The sequence below is a fragment of the Micropterus dolomieu genome, linkage group LG01 (genome assembly GCF_021292245.1).
Source record: "Micropterus dolomieu isolate WLL.071019.BEF.003 ecotype Adirondacks linkage group LG01, ASM2129224v1, whole genome shotgun sequence".
Classification (NCBI taxonomy): Eukaryota; Metazoa; Chordata; class Actinopteri; order Centrarchiformes; family Centrarchidae; genus Micropterus; species Micropterus dolomieu.
Window position 1 is genome coordinate 11,525,285 of NC_060150.1, and position 23,539 is coordinate 11,548,823.

The 23,539-nt window shown below is 39.4% G+C and overlaps 1 long non-coding RNA gene across 1 annotated transcript in view; it reads left to right on the plus strand.

The window, feature by feature from the left end:
• Positions 1-21,613, plus strand: part of LOC123975685 — a 70,218-nt gene extending 48,605 nt beyond the window's left edge. Inside the window, exon 4 of the long non-coding RNA XR_006826142.1 lies at positions 21,348-21,613. This is a non-coding gene — a long non-coding RNA (uncharacterized LOC123975685). The remainder of the gene's footprint in view (positions 1-21,347) is intronic.
• Positions 21,614-23,539: the final 1,926 nt, after the last annotated feature.

A 23,539-nucleotide genomic window follows, 5' to 3' on the forward strand; every position in this document is an offset into this window, starting at 1 on the left:
CTGCCTCTTTGTCGCTCTGATGAGGGTCAGCTGGAGGGCTTGTCATTAGCTGGGAGTGTGCACGTACATGTGCATACATGTGAAGTGTGTACACAAGATAATATGGCCCTTTAATGATCACTGTGAGAAAATTGTAGCAGAGAGGGAATGTAGGCAAACAAAGCATTTAAAGTAGAAATATATGAATATAGAAAAAAAATTACGTATGACTGTGTGCAAAATAAGTGAAAGAATAGACTTAAAAAATAAATAAGTAATAATACATGTATGTTTCTTAAATGTGAATTAAAAATGGCAACAACAAAAAACAGAAGAACAATATAATCAATATAAATATATGACTGATAGTATTTAGCTACTTAAGGCTGCTATTAACTAGAGCTGCAATGGTTAGTTGATTAATCAATTGGTTGTTAACAATTAACTTCATTGGCAATTATTTTGATCATCGATTAATCTCTTTTAGTTCTTTTTTTTTTTTTTTTAAGGAAAAATATCCAAATTCTCTGATTTCAGCTTCATAAATGTAAACATTTTCTGTCTTCTTTTGTCCTCTATGAACGTAAACTACATATCATTAGGTTATGGACAAAACAAGACATCTGAGGACGTCACCTTGGGCATCAACATTTTTTCACCATTTTCTGATTTTCTGTATGGACAAAATGACAAATAATCGTTAGTTGCAGCCCACTATAAACATAAATAATTACTGAGTGATGAGTCTCTTTCCATATGTCATATCTATCTGTTGTGCAGTCAAATGTTTAACAACCAACACAAACTGAATTAACCCAGCAACCTTATAATATAAAAATAGAAATATTATAGAAGGTGAGACAGCAGACTTTTGTTCATTTATTTTGCTAGACCGAACATCCTGCTGTTTTCAAACTTTTGCAAACTGCATTAAATCCATACTACTGCTGGCTACAGACTATAATTTTCGTTAAGTGTTGACAAATTATTTAACCAAGACTTATCTTAACTTAACCCTCAACCAGGTACTTTGAGTTGTCTTAATATAACCACAAAACACAATCCAGATTACATTAAATATATAAAACTCTGCTATTGCAAATTAGTTTTATATGACCTTAACTTGTTGCTGTCATTTTTAACCCTATTGACAGCTGATTTTCTGGAAGACCAGCACAGCTATACAAATTCTGCAATAAAATGTGCAAAGAAAATACACTTCTTAGATATAAAACGCCATATAAATGGAGATATATGTAGTTTGGGGGTTTTCCTGACATATGGAGTTACACTGCCAGGCTTTTCCTTCTTTCTGTTGCCTTCTATGCTGACCAGTTGCGCTCTCTCTCTCTCTCTCTCTCTCTCTCTCTCTCTCTCTCTCTCTCTCTCTCTCGCTTTATCTGTCAGCCCAACAATAGGAAACTGCTGATGCTGTTCTGGTTGTAGTAAACAAACGGGCATCCAGAGCTGTCCACCAGCCTCCCATTTTATCATTCACCGCTCTCCACTCTCTGTGGTTACAGTTTGTACATTTCTATCTTCAGTGAGCCAGATATGAATTTTAACTCTCTTGGGAACCAAAAAAAACATGACGTTATATTGAGTACATGCTGAGTTTGCGTGCTGAATAGCTCGCTGGCTTGTCCATTTTATTGTGGAATGAAACTCTCGCTGAATATTGACTGTGTAGCTCTTCTGTCTCTGTGTGTGTGTGTGGACTTGAGCTTATTGTGCTGGCTGGTAATGAGAGCTGCTTGGCGTGTGCTGCTTCCATCGCTGGGCCTGTTTGTTTAGGTGCTGGTCTTCTGCGTGTGTGTATTTACATACATGTGTACGCGAGTATGTTTGGATGGCACTATTTGTTCAGCTTGGCCTGCTTTCTCAAGGTTGCCTCTTCGCAGTCAGGAGACAAGTATAATAGCGGTGTGTGTGCCTAGGTGAATAGGATCTAGTGTAAACACATGTGTCCGTCTCCCTCCCAGGTGGAGTTGGATGAATGAATGGGCCGACAGCGATATTGACAAACTAACCACTGCTCATATAAACGTGTTTGGTGTTTATGTTGCTCTAAAACATGTACGGGAGGGAGAGGTTTGAGTTTACGGGACAGTTGAGCTTGTATACACACTGTTCTTTATTATAGCAACAGATGTCAGTTAAACTAATTAGACATGGACTAATAAAATTTTGAAGACCTTTTATTGATTCATCCCCTTCCCCTAATAGAATCTGCCAATTTTAGGTGTGTTGTTATAAAAGTCAGTTAGTCAGTTATTAAAGAGGTAATGAATGTTTGTTACACAGTTTATCAGAAAGTGAGTTTTGCAACAGATATTTCAATGACTGGTTTATTACAGACTATATTATATTCTACCATATATCCAAGTATTATGCTGTAATGGTGACCACAGTGTCTGTTTTTCAACAACAGTTGAACTGGCTTTCTTTAATACGCTACCCTATTAATCACTAAATAAATCAAATAGTAAAATAACATGAAAAACAAAAGCAACACATCTTCACAACATGCAGTTAAAGGACATTTGATCTTTTCCAATAAAGAAATATACAATTTAACATAAATTTGGACTATTATTATTATTACAATATCTATGTTCAAAAAGTTGGAAAAGCTATAGCAAATAATAAAGAACATCCAAAAAAACGTAAGACAGAAATTGCTAAAGATGTCCGCAGAAGGACCAACTATAACCAAAAGATCTGGGGAAAGTCATTTAGTTAGTTTTGATTCTCTCCACAATGATTTTAAATTCATGGCACAGAACCCAGGTGGTTTTGGACCTCACCACCAAAGCCTTATAATGGCAGGGAAAACCCTGTTAATATGACATCAGAATCAATAAAGATAGGATGTTTGCCTCTAATTTACAGCTTTTGAAGAAACTTCTCCTCATTAGCAATAAAAGGTGACTAGATTCCATCACCACCGACCTTTCTTTTCCTAACAATCAGTTTTCAGACTCATCTGAAACGTACTGGTAGGCTTTACTGCTTCCAGACAGTAGTTGGAAGCAAGGGGAAGATGTTCACTAACGCTACCAACCTTCACTTTTTGTTTTTGAGGATTTATTAACGGACACACCGAAATCTACACTGTACATTTACTGCAAGACAACTTACTGCCTATCTTCTCCTCTGCTTCGCTCACATTCACCTACTAGCTCTCTCACACTAGCTCAACCACACCACTGGGCACTATAATTTCCAAAAAATATATAAAATTAGACCGATATAGTTTTATGTTAAATAATTAATTTTTCCATAACAACATGGAGGGAGACACACTGCTAAAGACCTGGTTTGTAAAAAGAAAATCAACAGTTCAGTCAGACTTCACTTGGGCAGGCCTCCCAGGTATATTTGGCAACATTTTGCAGAGAAACGCAGAGTTGTTATCTTTTACAAGTCACGGAGGATATTTTACAAGTAAAGAAACAGTGAACACACCAGTGCAGATGTCAATCGGTAGCTAACATGTTGGTTTCGTTCGGATAGGCTACACAATTAACAAGCTTCCTCCACATGCAGTACACCTGCTGCTGTGAATGGAATCGCTGGTGGAGAAATCCAGAAGACGAGCTCTGTGTATTTTCTGCAACTTTATATAACGTATCCTACTCCTACTGATGGAGAAATTCAACAGAATCTCTATTTTGGATTTAAAAGATCAGATGTATGATCCTACATGTCAGATCTGGCTTCAACGTACAACTGAACATTTCGCCAACTTTGTAGAATATACATCTCATATATTATTATTATTATTATATATATCAGAATTCAGCCTAAAAATATCAGGATATGATTTTTGGTCCATATTGCCCAGGCCATTTACAACCTGTCTATCTGTATGACCGCTTGTGTTTCTTGCCCCATTTAGATCTTTTTAGTGACTCAGCTTTCAAGTCTTAGCAATTAACTGTGAGTTAATTTTAGCTGTGAGTACAGTTTTATCATTACATAGAAATAACGGCCAAAAATAAGACCACTGTTGTAATAAACTGGAATTCTCCTTTAAAATTTGCATTGAAAGTCAAGAATGCACCATGGGTAATACATACAGTGTAATCCATTTGGGTACAGACAGAAGAATAAACAATCTGTATTATCAGTCATCATATACAGGGCATGCTAACGTTGTCATGTAGCACTGAAACCAATGATCTACTTTTGGTAAACGTTCTTCTCATTAGACAAAAACTCTAACAGGGACATGGGTGAGTGATGTGATGCATCGAGCTGCAATGATAATGCGCCTGTGCCGCCCCCCCTCTCCCCCCTTTTAGTTTCTCTCTCTAAAAAGAAAGGGATAAAGGGCCTTTTCTCCATTCCACATGCCAGGCAACTCCCAGCGGCCTCTTTGTTGACACAGCCACCACAATGGGAACTAAAGGCCTCCCAATACCTCCCATTATGAGCCTAACTCAGGGCCCAGTTGCTGCGCTGCAGGGTTATCCAGTGCAGGCCGGCCAGCATTGGCCAAAGCCCCCTTGAATATTAGCCTGGATATATAAGACTACCCCCCTGCCCCCTGCTGCATTGTTCAGCATTATTCTGCTCCCACAATAGGACATCACACTTTGGAAGTAATTTTTAAAAAGGGGAAGCCAATCAAAAATAATGGCACTTATTGTTTCTCTTTTGACACACATTGCTGAGCGGCCTGCCCCTCCCTCCTCTGTCGCTTTCTGTGTAGCCATAAACCCTGGGGTTCATTCACGTCTATTATACGGACAAATTAAATAAAACCCAGTATGGGTCGGAAGGGAGTGGAGAGCCACACTGGCCGTCGGCGGTGGTGTTGGAAAGAGTCAGGGATGAGAGGAACGCCGTGGAGTGGATGCAAGGGAAAGCCAAATGAGGCTTGAGGAAGGCAGGAAGGGATGAAGACAGGCCCTGGTGGAGGGAAAAACAAATGGATGCTAAGGGTAGGGACAGTGTTCAGCATCTCTTATTGCAGTAAGTCATCATGTAGGGCTTGATGTTCTGCTGTTGATGGACACAAGGAGTTCTGCAGGGATTTCACTACAGATGTGATGGGACCCTTTGTGTCACTGCTGGGCAGAGATGGTGAGCATTTGGATGGAAAAATAGTGGGAAATTTATGCATCTGGAAACAATAAGAACTTATGGAGAGTGAGGGGAACATCACTTGGAGATTGTACACCTGCCATCTATTTATTTCCCCCCCATGACTCCTATTCATCCTTTCTCCTACAATGCTCCAACAAGAAGAAACAGAGTGTAGAAATGATGCCTCTCCCTGGTTGGATTGACAGATATATGGAGAAAAAGGTCCTCAACTTGCCTTTCTACTGCCACGGATAAATGGATGACTGGTAAAAGGAAGTAAGGTATGTTACTACTGATAAAAGAGGGAGGGCCGTTTGAGGCATGAAGGTGTGTGCTAGACAGGTGGTTGAGGTTCATTGGCTGTTGATTAGCTGCATTTATACTCAGTGTTGCTGATTCTTTAGGTCTTCATGTGAGAATTGCAAGAAATCAGCCTGTATGTTTAACCTGAAGCTGAAAGATTTAAACCCACTCAGAATTACCCCTGCTGCTTTAGAAAAAGTTGCTGAGTTATCGTAGGACCATGATGCAAAGGTATGACTTCCACTACATGTGCACAGAAACTAATAACAGGCTATGTCGTTTGAATATCCGTGGAGAAATAATAACATAATTACATCCACTTCTACAACATGGCCCTACACAGAGCTACTGTACAAGTTGAATCTGCAGCTAAAGAAATATTTCCAAGAGTCCTGCTGTTTGACTGTGTGTTTTTTTTTGTTTTGTTTTTTTTTTAATCTATTAGCTGCTGCCGGATATAGAAAAGCCCCGGTCAGGTTGTTTGCGTGACCTTGTGTGACTCTGATTACATGTTGCCTTTAGGAAGCTCTCAACCTGAATGGATACACATGATTAGTTTTGATATCACAATTGGTGTCTTTCTGGCTTCAGTGGTGATTTTAAATATCCCATGGTGATCTAAATGTTGAGTCAGAAGCGTTTTGACCCTGATGAGAAATTTTAAATTAAACATATCTAGCAAGCAATGGTTTGTTGATTTGCAGTTTCCCAACCTCTTCTACTATCTGACCCAGCCAAGCCATGCCTACTTGTGACTCCTCGTCACTGGTATGTCCATGAGCAGTTCAATTAGTTGTCTTTAAAGCCCCAAGAGGCAAAACTCATTTGAAAAAAAAGTTTAGACATCCAAGTAACATAACTGTTGTTTCAACTGCAATTTATACTAGAATTCAACATGTAGCAGCCTAGCAGGAGTTATATCTATGTAGTCTGTTACAGTTATATGTAACCTAGATGTCTAAAAATGTTCACCAAATTCAGCATTTTTACCTAGATATCTTTTTCATCTGTAGATCATAAAATCACTGTTCTGTCTTACACAATATTAATTATGCTATGTAAAGCATTGTAGATTAATGAACAGACATATGGATACACTAAGGTAGGCAGATGTGAGCAAGAAAGAGGAAGAAAGGGGTAAGTGGCAGGAAGAAGAGGAAGGTGAAGTGAGGGACAGGGATGGAAAGGAACGGAAAGGGGAAGAAAAGGTTGTGGAGGAAGGGGAGGAAAGGGCAGGTGGAGGAGAGCTGCTCTTTGGGGTCTTTGAAAGCAGCAAGTCCTGGCTGAAAGCTTGACCCCATTTAGGATGAGAGAGAGACATAGAGAATTGTGAGGGGGGGTGGGGGGGACTCCTTAGCCCTGCACTTAAAGGCCCCTCCCCAGGAAGCCCTCATTCTTCCCAGAGCCCGACACCCCCCACCAACAGCAGAGGAAAACAAGGAAAAAGCCCTCATTTAGGATGAGTGGAGAGGGGGTGAGAGAGGACCCCCATCCTCCTCTGAGGGGGGTCCTGATATCAAAACTTTCCCTCAGCGGGATGGAGAGAAATGTCAGCAAGAAGGAAAGGTTTAGTGTCTTTTATCATTTTATTTGGATATTGATGTGTGTGTGCAATGCTTGACATTTGACCTTTTCTGCATTTTGCGATGTTGAATTCAGAATTGAGCGATCTGTTGTCACTGATGGACACGATCTACATAGGAAAAGGAGGGCAGGGTTTCATTAGGTCCACAAAATACTCCACAAGTCTGTGAGTCATTTTGACAGTGGTGGAAGTGTGTGAAGTACATTTACTGAAATACAGTAGGCTACTTTAGTAGCATTTTAGGCTGCTTTATACTTCTACTACTAGTTTTTACTGCATTTTAAATCGGCAAGTATTTATTGAACTTTTAAAAGGGAGAGGTTCAATTTGAGATGCATAATCATTTTTAAAAATGATTATGCATTATCTCAAATAGCCCATGGAATAAGAAACAGTAATCGAATATTATGGGATGTTGTAGCAGTTATAACCGCTGTCATCTTGGCTCGAGCTGAAGTAAACATGCAACAGCCTGATTTTCATTTTCGTGCAAAATGAAAAAGAGAAATCCATGTCTGATCCTTGTATTTCATGTCACACACCTCCGTGAAGCTAGGAGGCTCAGCCAGAATGTCAAACCAGCCATTTTTATCCACACACACATCAAACACTAAGCATCTGATCAGCTCTCATATCACTCAAATCACAAAACTCAATTATTAGCCAGATAAAAATAACAACCAACGCACCAATATACATTTACAGTTACAACCACTGACTTGCTTTTTCAGTTTTTGCTGTTTTCAGTCCAAAAACAACTGTTTTCTGTGTGTGAAATTGTCGCCCGGGCCGCCATCTTGGTATTGCGCAATTCCTGAGCTGTTAGGTTTCCTTTCTCTCGTCAAAATGACTGAGAGAAGAAGTGTTGCTTTGGAACAGATTGTCTTTATCGTTGTCTAATGTCCAACCTGTGGTAGCTTTCATCTTGGTTTAATAGATGTCTGTCAGCAGATTTTCTCACAAAATTATTAATACATTCGATTGACAAAAGAAGAAGAAAAAAAAAAAGACAAAAAAAACATGCAACAGCCTGGCTGCGACTGAGTTTGGGCTTTTAGGGAGAGGTGGGAGGTTGAGCTGTCAAGGAAAGGGTGAGGTGGGATTTATAACACAAAACAAGACAAAACAAGTGTCATTGCGAAACAGCATGCATCACAATAATGAGTTTATCTCTTAACTTGTTTATGGTCGTTGGAAGTAAAAGTCGAAATGGTGATTAAAATTGAATTAATTGTGTAATGCTACCAGTAAAAACAGAATAAAGTAGAAACAAGAACAGGGGTATTCAATTAGAATTCAAAGAGGTCCAGTTAGAGAAAATTTGCTGAAGCAAAGGTCCGGAACATCAAAACGACTAACTTGCGTTATCATTCAGTACTATAACGTATAGTTTTATCAACATATGTTTTTAGTCAACAACGGTCAGTTTTCACATCAAACTGGAGGGATAATAAATAATAACTACTCTAATAATAAATTCTAAATTTAAGTAAATTTAAATAAAGTGCCTAATTTTTGGAAAAAATTTAATAAAAAGTGTAGCTTGAAGTGATGAAGTGTAGTCTTAAACAATTTTATAATAAACACTCAACACATCATAATAAATGAACAGCTGTAATGCCTCCTCTTCTCTTTCATTCCCTCCCTACTTTATCTTGTTCAGTGAGAAACGTGAGCTCTAGTTTGTCCTGCCAGCTAGGATTGGAGATCTATGCGATATTCTGGTGTTGAACTGCCCGTGGGAGGAATGTACATGTAAGAATCTGTACATTCTTGATTAAAAGCCATGTGAAATCTCTTTTCCCTTTCGTCTCCTCAATTCATGTGTTTCCAAAATGTCTCTGGTGAATCTGGCAGACTCGACTCGCAAGCATTGGAATGCACAGATTTGATTGGCTGAGCAGCGTCACATGAGACGATTGGAGCACATGCGATTGGTCTGTGAGTTTCCTGGTCCTCTAAACCAGTACAGTAAATGCTAGAAAAGCTACGCGGGTTAAAATAGAAACGCTCCATCACGAGGTACTAAGTATCAATAATAAATCGGCTATAGGTCCGCCTATTAGTGACCTCTGAACTAAAACAACATCTGCCATCTTGCTGCATAATAAGTACTTTTACTAAGTAGTGTACATTTTGCTCATAATACGGGATATTTTCACGTATTAGTACTGCTACTTTTACTTAAGTAACTGATCTGAATACTTCCACTACTGCATTTTGGTGCCTAAACTGTGATTATGTCTGCAGTCTGTTTTTTTTTTCTCTTTGTACATGTGTGCTTATAAATGCTTACAACATGGGGTTAGCTTCCTGTTATACTAGTTTTGGCACAAAACACCCAGATTTGTTAGGCTAAGAGGCAGTTTCTATCTCGAAACACCTTTTTAATGAGCAAATATATTATTCAGGTACGAGGCTTGTCATATTTAGCTGTCCCTGACCCTCACTCTTGTTATTTGAAAGAATAAACCACTCCGCGGTAGATTATATATTAATGTTAATTCCATAATGGCTAAAATCAAACTTCAGGTTACTTTCTAGTTAAGTTTCTCCCTGCACGATCATTTGTGAGTGACTAGACACATCACTCCTGTACACAGCAGTGGACTGTGGGACAGAGTAGCTAATGGTGTCACTTTCAGGAGATAAATATTATATCAATATTTTGAAGAATAAGGTGTAAAAGTAATTAGGCTACACCTCTTATTAGCATCAACAGTTTCTACTTTCAGCTGGTATCTACACATTGGAAAAATTACATAAATGCTGTAAACATGTGTGTGTCAAGTTTACGTGGTGATAGGCAGCAACAAAAATCCCCTGTCCCCTGTTTTGTAAATGTATAAACTATCTTATTCGGAGTCCCAGCAGAACTATAAATGGTATAATTGTGAAGGTCTTTTTAATTTCAGGGCTTCTTAAAGTTTCACCTGTATGCCAAACACTTGTAACAGAAATGGTCAGGTCAGTAGTGTTGTATCCCCGTGTACCTGCAATGACGATGTGAGAAAAATGCTGCTGTATAAACAATTGTAATGACAGCCACAACTCCAAAAACACAATGTTCCTTTAATGACACTTACAGGACAGGTTCACAATTTTTCAAGTCAGTCTTAAAGCAACAGTCGGATTACCATCTGAAGACTAAAGCGGTTTTTGCTTGCTGTAACACTAAATAAACCCTTTCCTAACGTGATCCCAATGTAAGCACTGATGAAGTGGGCCAGTACTCACCAGTATGCAGTACTGGCATATCTACATTTTACTCTTTGGCATACCATGACTTTTTCTTGGGGCTGGTACTCTTTCCTGTCCCCTCAGGTTCACATGGCCCCAAATAAACTGCATTACCCAGGGGACAGTATGTGCCACTCACCTGTTCTTGTTCTTGCCTGCCTGCTAATCTCTGCTGGCGGAGACATAGTAGGGAGAAGTTCGGGTGCCTTTCGTATGTTCAGTTTTTCATAAATCTGCTCGTCATTGTCGCTTTTCAGGAATCGACCAATGACAGCCTGGATAGGCTGGGACATAAAAAAGGGTGATGTGCTACAGCAAGCTTGTTATGCATAAATGGTTATGATTATTGACAAGTTAGAACATAGCATTAAACAAATTAGAGACTAAGCACAATGTAGAGCATTTTTCTTGCACAAGGATTTAATGAATGAAAACAACCCACAAAATTGACACACCAACATGTGAACGGGGAGAACTTAACTTAAAGCACTACATGTAAGTGATGGGAGACAAAATTACTCATTTACTTACTTATTAATCACCAATTAGTGGTTTCTTAATCATACTTAAATTAATCTTCAGCAGTCTCCATCAGACAAATCAAGTCTTCCAAAGTTACTTTTTAGTACAGCATATCCATTTTTGTGTTGCTCTCCGTCCACTACAGCACAGCACGAAAACAATGTTCCTACGGGAGCCTGACTGTTATTTTTAAGGCAGACCTGAGAAATTGTGAACCTCTCCCTTTAAAATGTAAAAACCTCAGGAGTAAGTAAATCCCCAACAAATAACACACACACACAAAACTAGTTAAGAGTTAGAAAGTCAGAAAACCTTTGTTGCCTTTATGATTTCTGTCTGTGTTTTCACGTTTTCAGCTCACAGAACTTTCTACCCTACAGAAACATTTTCAGATGTGTCAGTTAAAAATCAGCCAGGATGGTGGTGGGGGTGGAGTGGGATTAGACACACACAGAGGTGTCAGACCAGCATGTTGAACCTCTCTAGTTGACAGTCAGCTGTTTTCTTGCTGTCCTGCAGAATTGTAGGCCTGTGTGTGTTTGAGTAACAGAAGATGTCCATGCTCCCAGCCTGGCTAACATTACTAAAATAATTATGAAATAATTTTAAAAGTAAAAATATGTTATGATGACAGGATGTTTTCCTGTTTTCAGTTTATTCCAGTTGTTAATTGTTTTTTTTAATCCAATTGTTTTTGTAGGAAAAGTGCTGAATGGACCTTACTAGTCATTTGAATATGATGTGAAACTAGCATGTTTTGGCAGGTGGATCAAATTTTTGATATGTGGAACTGCCACGTGTTTGACATTGCAGAAAAGTTTTTTTAAGTTCGGTGTTAAACTCTTCACAAGGTGATTTCCTTCATCATTCATTATCATATCAATGTTTGTTATTTCAAATGATTTCAGTCCCATTTAAAGTGACCAAAGAAAGTTAGTGTTAGTTTCTTTGGTTGAACATCCTACACCTCCTGTGAGTGTGACTCAGGCTTTACATTGTTGCTTGTTTTCTATGGATTTGTATTTTTGGCTTGTTGTTAGTCAGACTTCACCTGCTGGAGGTGAATTAAGGATCTTAGTCATTCATTCACTTGCATCTGAGTCTGTTCATAACCTTCACTTTTTGAGTTCTTCCCAGCACTTTGATGGCAAATTGAATCATTACATGGCTGAGCTTTGTACACAAACTTGTAACGGCTTGGTGTTTTGAAGCTGTTAAATTCATGTGGTGAAGTAAAAATGCAAATACCAGCATGTACTTTGAATACATCCTGTGCTGGAGTACATGTATTCTGACTGTTGTGTGTGTGTGTTTGCATTAGCCAGACAGGTTGGACTGATACTGATCACTTTGATGTGTTCAGTGTGTGTTTGCATTGGCTGGGACTGGCTCTGCTCCCTCAGAGGGACTATCATTGCTGGTAATCCTCTTCATGGTCGACTAATCTGTTTTCGCCGGGGTCACTCCATCCCAGCCTCCCTCTCCCTCCATCCTTTGTCTCACCTCCCTCTCTTTTTTCTTTTCACTACTCCTCAGCAGGGTTCCTCCTTCTCTCCTTACCTCATTCTGCAAAGGTCACTTCTTCCTTCCTTCTAACCATACTTACCTCTGTCCTTCCTTCCCCTCCCACTCTAGATGCCCTTCTCCTTTTAATAACACTAATCTTATTACACAGAGAATCAAAGCTTTCATGTTTACCCCAGTCTATTTGAAAATCAAACTAATAATGACAGATTAGGGATCCTCCGCCTTCTTTTCCTCCTCTGGTTCTACTCTCTCCATCTTTCCTTTCCATCACTGATAATTATCAATGGAGGCCGCTATCAATTTCTTTAAGGCAAATATGCATATTTGATATTGGTATATTTGGTATTCTAAGTTTGGTGGTAGAGTCGGGGCATGGATAGCTTAGCATAAAGACTTAAAAAGTCTAGCTTGAATCTGTAGTGCAGAACTTGTGTCTGCCCTTCGTGCAGTGAGTGTAATTACAGATACTGTCGACGTGTGCTCATATCGTATGTCTACAGGTGAGCTCATCCAAGGCTTCTGTTAAGAAATAGTTACATCCAGTATTTAGGTAGAGTAAACGTAATAGCCACATAACCTACTCCAAATATTTTACAACTACTAACCTGTCCCATCATCTGCCCTCATTCCCTTCTCTTCTCTCAGCACGGTCCAACAGGGAAAAACTACACCACTGGTTATCTGTGTTTGTCCTCGCCATCCATCACTTTTTTTAAGTGTAGTCCTTCCTCTGAATGTAGTTTTTTTATTTTTTTTATTTGAAGCATCAGAAATTTTTCTTGAATACTTGTTAGGTTTTTCCGCCATATACTTTTCCATACTCCTACCTGCTGTAGCCTACTCTGTTGCCATAGTTGCTCCAGAGCCATGTAGATGCTCCCCACCCCAGCTCTGACAAACCAATTGTTCGTGAGAGGGGTGTACCTGATGATGATGATGATGATGATGATGATAGGCTTAATCAGCATTGTGTGAACTTGTTTGGCGAGGGCTTGTTTGTACTGGATGTCCAGCTTTTAAAAAAGACAGGGCTATCATCAACTAATTTACATGATGTATACCATTTTTTTAATCCATACCTGAACGTAAGATTTTCAGTTTTAGGGAAATTTTTGTGATGTGTAACTATTTTTGTGCAACATCTCCAGCTACAGCGTATGTTGTCCGATACGAGACACTGGGGCCTTTCTGAAAGTACTTGCAACTCTCTCCCCCTACCTACTTCCACTTCGTTGCCGCGTTCTCGCTGAGGGTCCCCCACATTGAGTGCTATCCAAAACCAATGAGGCTGGAGTGGTAGTGGGTTTTAAAGCCCTCCAATGCCGAGTGAGGACCGATGCTGGCTTGTTGAAGGTGTGTGACACCTTTTGCTGCACGGTGGAGGACCCTTTCTTTTAAATGTGAGTTCTGTGTCATTACGCCCATAAACATGTAGGATTTTTAAATTCCAAAACTACATTTCTATATCACCATAAACAGGTTAACAACTGGAGCACGACGAATATTATCGGCCAATATGAGGTAATTGCATTTAATCGGCATCAGCGTTTATAACAACAGATATGATTATTGATAAAGCTCACTCACTCATGTCTTGAGTGTTGCATAGTTTGCCCACCAAAGGGAGCTCTGCAGCTTCTGTTATCAACACTGCTGCACCAGGTGAACCACAAAAGAAAACAATCAGCTGACCGGAGTCTACTGCAGCGTGTAGAAACACGCAGGTCCGTTTGTCCCTAGTTCGTCACTTCTAAATATGCTAGAGCATATTTAGATCACGTACAGCAGCTAACGTTGCCTGTTGCAAAATTAGTTACAAAGCTAGTGCCGTGTTTATCAGTGAAGGAGCGCTAACATTAATGAGCCGTTAAACTAGAGTTTCTGACATATTCTAAATATATCTGCGAGCCACCTTCCTGCAGCAAATATTTATTGATGTGCAACTGTTTACATGTTAAGTTGTTGACTGTAATCTATTTTATTAACATAATCCATTTAGGAAAGGGTATTATAGCTCACATACAGAGCAACTTTAATATCGGCATCGGCCCCCAAAAACCCATATTGGTTGGGCTCTATTAACAACACAGCCTAAAGGTTATTTTGTTTAATAAAAACAATGCTTTGGTTTTCAAAGTCTGAGATTGCGGGTCTCCCCTCAGACAAAGCTTGGGTAACGGCGCCCCCCCCAACCACATCTTTAGTTTACTTGGTAAGTTTCGCTCAATTCCTGGATGTCTATGGGATCATGATTATATTATTTGATCCCATAGACACTCAACATTTGAGCCAAAATAGCCTAATATTGCTTTTTAACACAACTTCTGACTACACCAAATAGTTTTTAAAAAGGTCTGTCCTAAGGCATTTATTAGTTTCTGATGGGGGAAACAGTTCACAAAAACTACAGTATCTCTGAACTCTCACACATGTGATACACAATACAGTTTACAATACAAACTGTTTTTTTATTAAATCTTATCTTATTCATCCTATAGGCCTGTGAAAAATTTCAGTCAAAACAAAATAACATAAAACGACAATAATAGAAGATGACACAACTAGAAACAGAGGTTTCATGTAACAAGCAACATAGGCATTAAAGGAAAATATTAAAATCTTTACACATTTTACCTGTTTAATTGCTTTACTATTCTTTAGACTATATAATGCTTCAATATAATATTTGATTTCTAGAAATTATGTATTTGTGGTTTCTTTTTAGATTTGTGAATGTAATAATTTCCGTATAAGAAAAAGAGGTTCAACATATAGACGCTTTCATCGGATGCGTTGCCAGGGTGACGTGCCCGGCCACATATTGATTTATTTATTTTTTTTACTATTTAAGAATAGTATATTCGCTCAGCACCTCATCTCTCTCTCTCTCTGTCTTGGTTTGGGCAGTCTTGACTACAACACTACATATGATCATAAAATAAATGACAAATAGTTTCAGTTTTGTTAATGCAAAACACACGCTGTTCCTCAATATCAATTCCTGAATCTTAATACAACTGTTGTTTGTTTGTTTGTTTGTTTGTTTGATAATGGTGTGATAGCAGTGAGTGAACATCAGATCCTTTTTACGTTAGGGAGAGGGTAGTTTGACCGAAAGTTGGCCGCTCATACCCTACGCAGGTTAGGGAGCTCGATTTGGGTCTGGTTTCAGAAAGACCCTAGGTCCAAAATCTCTCCCATAATTACCTACACTACTTCCTGTTAACAATCCCACAATGCGATTGTACAGATGAGGAAAAAAACAGTTGCGCTGAGCATATTTTACGGAAATAGCTTTAGCAGGAAATTCCCTCTAAAACCCAAGTCATTTATATGGGATCCTTCTCCCTTTGTCATAAAGCCTTGGGATGTTTTCGCATGTCTGTGTCCACTTGTACTTTAATTCAGTGTGAAAACACCTTTAGAGGTGAGGACAGGCATATTTCTTACATTTGGACGGAACCAGGCTAGCTGTTTCCTTCTGCGGCCAGTCTTTTTGCTAAGCTAGGCTAATGACATTCAGACTGCAGCTCCATACTTAAGGAACAAACATGGTTGATCAACAAGATTGATATAACAATATCTTCTCATCTCACTCTTAGGGGAAAAAAAGCCAATTCCCCAATATGTTGAAGTCATATTTTAAAACTTGACTATATCTATCAACAAATTGATATATCATCTCACTCCTCCCTTCCATATTTCCTCTCCTCTTGTATGCTTATATTCAATCATCTCCTCATCGTTTTCAACCCTTCAGCTTACCTCTGCTCTCACCACCGACAAAACCACAAATCAGATTTCTTCCCACTTCTCACACACACACACACACACACACACACAGGCAAACTCAAACACATGGTATAATCATATGTCTTCCTATCTAGAAGCAATCAGTGATAGTGTTGGCTGCTCCCAAGCGCCTTGACAATGCTGGCAGAGAGGAAGGCTGCACATGCTCTAATTAAATTAAATGTGTGTGTATTGGGGGGGGAGCCAAATAAAATGTAGCTCCAGCATCACCTGCTTGACCTGCCTGAGGCAGATGGAGGAATGATGAAAAACAAAAGGTTTGATGTGAAATGCTCTGCTGGTCACAGCAGATGTTGATCTTCACTGTTACATTAACATATAAAGACTTTTTGTTTTTCCTAGTGTTTGTCGTAGTTAAAATATGATTAGGGCTAGGAAATGCGATTAATAGTAGGGATGCACTGAATCTTCGGCCAAGGAAATGATTCGGCCGAATATAGTAAAAAAACAAACAAAAAAAAAACAAAAAAACCACTAGTGTCTGACACAAGTGTCCAAGAAAGACGCAAAAATCGCTGTTTGCAGACACTGTTCTACTGAATTGTCTCCTAGCACATTCACTCCATCTGTGGCTGACTTCTTAGAAAAGGCAACCAACGGTCTGACCTGCTTTGAGTGTTTCTGTCACTCGTTTCTGAGAAGGCAATTAAGCTAAGTTCCGCACCTAAATTTGGATGTATTCAAGCCTTTATGGTAAATCCACTGAAACAAACTAGTGCGAGCTGATTAAAAGTAAATGGACACATCTAATTTGCAGGCCTTGGACCCACCCTCCATAGTCTCTGCAAATCCTGTGGGAAACACGAAGTAAAAAGCACATTTTGACTATTTAATTTATGCAATTTAAAAATTGAACAAAATGTAAAAAACCTTCCTTGAGCACGTGGGCAAAGTGTTACACATTCCTGTTTCTCCCTAATTCACGGGCCACTGACAGTTGGCATAGCCATATATCAACGAAGACGGCAACTGCAAGCTAGCAAACAGGGATGTAAACAATGCAGGACATGAGGTCAACTCCACAGCGCACCTTTAAGAACATGTCTCACAAAACTGTGACTTTAATGAAGAACTGTGTGTAAAGCAATATTTAACCCAACAGCCAAACATCTCCACAGTGCACAATTATGTTGAAGCAAACTACTATTAGCTTTGGAACACATAGGATTACTCTGTTTTTTTAAGTTTGCATGTCCATTTGGGCTTCCAACAATTATACTAACCAGACTCTAAATTCCCAGTAAATATACAGACTGGAAAGTTTTTCCTTAAAGAACGCTCCCCTCCCCTCCCCTGTGACCCCGTAGAGAAATAAGCATAGGGAAAATGAATGAAGTGTGATATGCAGCACTCTGCTTCATGAAGCCTGTCTGTCTCCCAATAGTTTCACACCATTACTGCCAGGGCCTATTAGCAATGAGTGATGTGGCTGCTAATTGTGAAAGTACTTGGAGAAGAGATGCTGTTGAAAATGACCTCGTTTACATTATGAACCTTTTTTTTCCCCCCACATGTAACACATGTAAGTGCTGTCCATAGAAGAAAAGAACAGCTCAGAATATGTATTTTTGGGATGCTGTTAGTATGCAATATCTGTATAAGAAATGATAGAATAATGGTCTTGAAGCGCCAGTGTAAACGCAGACTTCTCTCCCTGAAGCCTGGGCTTTCTGGCAGACAGGCAAAACCCATTAGCAAGGCTCTGTTAGTGATCGTCGTGTAAACCGAGGCCCTGAGCATTCATTAGGCATCAATCAAAGGACGAGGTGCGATAATTAAATGATGAGTGCAAATGCTTAACGGTGTTCGGTACACCAGGCCACTTTACTGTGACACTTGAAAATGGGGGAAAATGGATGGAAGAAAGATGATGTTAGTCTGAGTGTAGATGGCTGAAACTGGTTAATTTGTTCATGGAAGTTATTAAAGAAAGTGACTTTCAATACCTTGAAGTTACAGATTGATGATGCCTACAAATGCTGGTGGAGCAAAGGGAAGTCAGAGTGCCCCCGTTGGCTCACAGTAATCATTGTTAAATTACACTTAATTTAGGATTTCACAGCCAATTTCAAAGCTCAGAAAGTATCAGTAGGCATTTAGTAGGTCGACTCTTTCCAAAATTGAAACACCAGAACCAAGTTTGGGATCTGCGATGCGCTGGAAACTAATAATGCTTAGGCATCCGTCCCTCATATGTTTCAGGGTTGCGAGCAGAATCTGAAATGAACTTTTTCACAGGTATTGTTTTTGGTGTACCAATTCTGAAATCTGTGTGCTCTATGAAGGAATAACATTTATATAACTTGAACATCATTTCATCTTAAAACATTGTCTTTTAATGTTCGATTTATTAACATTACATCACATCACTAACAACCAGGTATTTTAAATTTACCTACATGTGGCGGGAGCTCATTTCAGACGCTGGTTATAAGGATAAAGTGACAACTGATTTTAAATATTTATTGAGTGTTAATCTGAAAAATGACACACATTGTAAAATCAAATAAGACCCAAATCCGGCAGTATTACCAAATCATTAGGCTCCATCTAGTTAAGGGTCACTGTGTTAAAATGTAGTTTTTAGGGCTGGCCTGAATGTCATTTTTTTTGAGCTTCAAAGCTTCGATAGTAATTAACAGCGAATAATGATGGGGGGGGGGGGGGGGGGGGGGGGGGGGGGGGGGGGGGGGCTCTCAGTGGTCCTGTTATGCCGATTGTTTAAAGGTCTGTTGATAAGCATGCTGTCAATTCACGAGCTACAGCTACGTATTTCATAAACAGAACAGAACAGCAGAAGGAGGATAAATGCCCAGGAAGTTCTGCCAATGACATGAGTAAGGCAGAATTGGATGGGGGCTATGTAACGCGTGTATGGGTGCCTATGAGAGAGAAAAGAGAGCGAGAGAGCGTTCCTTTTATTTATTGTAATAGCTAGGCTAATATATAACGCGTAAAAGTAACGCAAATTTCATGTATTGCGTTTTGCTTTATCGTAGTACATGACCCCTTTACAATCACTAACAACCAGGTATTTCGAAGGCACCAGGAGACAATTGACCTGCATGAGCTGATTTCAGATCTTGGTTGTGAGGTAAACTGACCTTTAATATTTATTGAGTGTTACTCTGAAAAATAATAATAATGTAACATTAAAAACTGAAATGATAAGAGCCAACTCTGGCAGTATTACCGAATCTTGAGGATCCATCCAGTTAAAGGTCACTATGTTAAAATGTAGTTTTATTATTTAAGTGTATATTTAGCTTATATGGTGGAGTTACCAAGAGGGTGTGAACTTTTGGTATGAGCAACAAGGTCAGTAATGGTCATTAAATTGTGTGGGGTGCATTTTGGATGTAGCTTTGTAGGATGAAGGTGAAGTATTTCATGAATATGTCATACGGCACTACTACTGAATTTCTTTCCACAAAATATAGGAGAACCCAATTTTAGTTAGACTTCTACAAATGACTAACACACACACTGACCACACTGCGCACAGAGTGGGAGATATGGTGGAATTAATCGGGGGCCCGTAACTTATTTCTGCCCCAGGGTCCCCTAGCAGCTTAATCTGACGTTTCACCAATAACGCATCGACACTTTACATTAATGTCAAGCATTCAACAGTTTTTTTTCCACAGTAGAAAAAAGCAGAAATACCTTGAGTGGGTACTGAAAGCATCATATTATACAGCAATAGACAAAGCACTAAGATGATATTTGTCAAACATATTCCACTCATTCATAAACGGAGAGAAAAATGGGGCTTTCAGAAAATACAATGATTTCCCAAGAGATTACTGAGCTCATTTTAAATTAAGTCATCACAACTAATACAGCTGGAATAGTGGTGTGTTAAGCTGCTGTAACATTACAATTTATGCTGAACAGTTTTACTTTACGGTATGAATAATTATTATCAATATTCTCATCATCAGCTATGTTAGCACTGCTATCGTATGTTTTTCTGAGCATTAAACATGACAGACATATGTACTGTGTGTGTGTGTGTGTGTTAGTGTACTCCTTGCTCTGTCAGTACGGCTGAGCTCCAGTAGAGCTGACAGCTTGCTGTGACAGACAGCCTTAAACAAACCCACTGGGTCGGCTGCTGCACAGGAGAAATGCCTTTGATTCTATTAGGCCTGTGTGTGTGTTTGTGGCTATTTGGCTTAGAGATTTCAAGCCTAATAGCTGGGTGAAGAGGTGAAGGACTTCCCTACTGCTGTGTTTCATCTCCAAACACTCTTTGATCCTCTGCTCTGTCCAGGAGTGTGTGTTAAGAAACAGAAAGTGGTAATATTTTATGCATAATTAAATGTTATGATAATCAACATGATCTGTTTAGTTCTGGTGTGGAGAGCGTCTGTCCACAATTCTTTTCTTCTCATTTTATGATCTTCAAACCTTCCCTTTCCATCTTGGTTTTACGCAAATAAATTAAAAAATAGTGTCTTCAGCCTCATACAACGGTCCATTAACACATCTGCATGTCATAACTAACTTTATATCAACAAGTTCACTGTAGCTCAAGCAACGAGTAGACAAGATCACATTATTCTGCTTTGTGTCTGTTATAAGCAGGAAAAGCCAAATAACTAACCAGACCAAACTAACCCAGACCAGCAGAAGTGCAGGCAGTGTTTCCAGTACAGTCCCGTTGGTCCCCTGGCCGTCCTGTCCCACACAATGCCTGTTACAGTACTCACTGGGTATTTCCAGTTATGGAATGCTTGCTCAACACTGCTGTCTGGTGAATATGTCCAAAACATGGGTTTAACTGGACTTATAAGTAGATGTCATGTTATTTTAGTATTTGGGGTATGCAATTCTAATCCAATCTCCAGTCTGTTACAGTGGAGTCGAAAGAATGCAGTATTTCACTTGTTTCTAGTATAGAGGAAAGTTTAGGGGTTTGAAGATGTTAAAGTGAGTTTTGAAGATAATTTGATGAGACGAGACAATACACAATATTGGGTTCACGGGAACGAGACAAGACAACATTTTAAGACTTAAGAAATTTTCCATCAGGTACTCAAAATGCTGCCACACAAACAAAGTGTTGTAATATTCAGTATTTGACTTATTTTAAATAATATTCAGTATTTGACTTATTTTAAAGAGGCCAGAAGAGTTAATAAGTATCCTGTATGCAAAGTGCATTTCTTTGGCTATTTAAAAACGGAAAGGAGGGAAGGATGGTCTCATAAATTGTATCAATGGATTTTATGATATCAAATTTTTCAGTGTGCTTTATCAATAATATTGTTTGTTACAGCGGCTGAAGATGGAAATCTCTGCTTGACACGCTTCTTTACGGAAAGGAGATATCACCCCCAGTTCCACAGCATCTGTCCTGCAGACTTTCATTAGTTTAAAGTGAAGACAGAGCCTCACGTGGAGCTGCATCTGATGAAGACACATACTGAGTGGACGAACTCAGAAACCAACTACCTACTGCTGAAAAGTGGTGTTGAAGTTGCCACACTGGATTCATAACTAACTGCAGCTTTTAGGAAATGTACAATCCTGAACAAACCTACTTTCTTTCCTGCTGTTGTCGGGTGACTGTGTAATTCTGTAAGCTTCAAGGAAGTGCCTTCATACATTCATGGAGTATTTATAAATACTGCCTTATTGTCCAACTGAAATTAAATATAGTCTAAGTCCCTCTACTTCCGGTGGACCACTATAGGACCATCTTTCTAATTAATTAGGCAACTAATTATTTTATCCCATTTGAATTTAGCCCAGAATTACACATACACAGTTTGTCAATTTAAGTTTTGTAAGTCACGGAAGTTGCAGTTTGTCGTTAAGGGTGCTCCGGTCGATCGTAATCGGCTGATAATGGCTTTAACTAGTTTGATCGGTGGTCGCTAAAAAGGCCGATAAGAAAAGCCGATCAGATGATCCAATACTTGCCAGGCAAATTTTCAACGGCAGCTAAAATGGTTTCACTATGCGGTCTGAGCAGTTTTCAAAGCCAGCTAGCACCAACGTCCGTTCAGACAGGAAGCGATTGACGCACCCAGTTAATCATTTACAATGAGAGTTGAGCAGCGATCATGTGAAACTGTCACGGTCGTGCTCATCCCACACACACACGCCGCCCGCAGCTGGAGTTTAATAGTCTACACACTCAGCGCATCAGGCAGAGAGAGACTGATCCTTCAGTGTGAGTTTCCTGATGCAAAGAGAGGCGCCATGCACTCAATCAGCTGACTGCCTCTCTCGCTCCATTTTCGTTATAAAATGGAGACCTTTTGCTACGTTTCCGCCTCCCAGATTAAAACGGCGAACCAGAAGATGTTTGTTTGAAAACGCAGAAAACCCAGTGGGCAAAAACGGAGGACATTATAAAATGATGACACAGACACTGACTTTCTGTTTCAGTCTTATAAGTCATACAAAGCAAAACATGATGCAACTGACAGAGTTTTAGTTTCGGTATTTTTATTAAAATATATGTACTGTGTAAATAACACTTAACAGTTAGCCTACTGTGCATGTCGCTGTATTTACTTTGCAACGACTCCCAGTCACCAGCCACCCAGTCCCAGCCGCCACCGTCTCTTTGTACTCCCGTGTTAAGTAGCAGTTCCACTTCGTTGTCGGTCAATTTAAAAAAATACCTGGTGTGTGGTTCTTCATCTGTATTACTTTCTTCTTTCGCCAAATGTTCTGCAACTGCGGAGTACCGTTAGACCATCTGCTTCATGTTTACACCTGCATGCACATGGCCATTAGATGTGTGTTTCAGTCGTTTTAATATGGACAGAGATCAACTCTGATACGCAGCTAAAACGCTGCTGTGGACGGAGAAGATCGTATTTGTTATGAAACTGTTTTAAAAACCGTAGTAGTGTGGATGTAGCCTAACCCCACTCCCCTCTCTCCTCCTCATGTCAACCCTCCCGTTTTCCCCGGGATTCTCCTGTATTTTTCTGTTCTCACCCGGTATCCTCCCCTTTAAATGTTTCCCTATAAAATTTCCCATATCTTTTACTAACTAACTAAACCTGTGTTTGCTACTCTCTCCTCTGGTAATACCGTTGGCAGTAGGCCTATGTAAAAAGATGTACACTGTGCTTCTTGCACAAGGATTAAATGAATAAAAACAATCCATTGAAATGATATAAGGCCTATAGCCTGTAAACCATATGAAATTATAATGATATTAACGATATACTAACAGTATAATATGGAATTAACATTGTACTTTTATTATTTAAATGTCCCTAATTTTCAAATGTCATTGATGACAGTTAAGACTCCTCTCTGTAGCCTACTCTCCCTCTTTCTACTCCTCTCTCTCCCCCCTAAAGCCCACACAACCTGCCTGAGCTTTCCAGAACAAAAAGCGGCTACTTCAGAGTTTATCATCAACTCATGATGCCTTTGCTCCTTTACCTCCTAAATAGTTTGGCTACAGCCGTTTTTGTACTTTATTCCACAGGAAAGCTATGT